This window comes from Egretta garzetta, unplaced genomic scaffold (assembly GCF_000687185.1).
Source record: "Egretta garzetta isolate BGI_Z169 unplaced genomic scaffold, ASM68718v1 scaffold265, whole genome shotgun sequence".
Lineage (NCBI taxonomy): Eukaryota > Metazoa > Chordata > Aves > Pelecaniformes > Ardeidae > Egretta > Egretta garzetta.
Window position 1 is genome coordinate 137,951 of NW_009259789.1, and position 621 is coordinate 138,571.

Here is a 621-nt window from a genome sequence, read left to right on the forward strand (position 1 = left end):
TGCTGCTGCTTTGGAGAGCGTAGTGACCATAGCAGTGACCGCTGGGACTTCAACCCCCCCCCAAAAAAAGAGAAAAACCAGAAAAACAAAAGGATTTTTGCTCCCTGAAGGAAATGTCCGCGTGTTTGGTGCCGGGTTTTAGACCTGCTGTGGGGGTTATCATGATGGGTGCTGCTGGTGGCCCGGCCACCCCCGCTGCTCCCTTCCAGGAGGGATCGGTACCCGCGGGCTGCTGGCAGTGGGGATGCTGCTGCCTGGGCTTCGGGGGCTCTGCCTGGAGGAGAAAGTGGCTCCGCATGCTCCGAGCTCCGTGTTCTCACCCATTGCATCTCTTCCCAAGTGCCACCCGGCCCCTTCCCTCCAGTTGGTCTATACCAGCAGCGGAAGAGAAATTTTGGAGCCATCTCAAACGCATCGGGCTCGCTGGGGTGGCGTCCGTTTTCCCCCCACGCCTGCTGTGTCCTTGCGCCCAGCGTCCTTGTTCCCCAGCTCTGAAATCATAGAATCATGGAATCGTTTAGGTTGGCAAAGCCCTTTTTAAGCTCCCCCAGTCCAACCGCTCCCCTACCCCTGCCATCCCACCCCCAAACCCTGGACCGCAGCACCGCCTCTGTTCCGCTG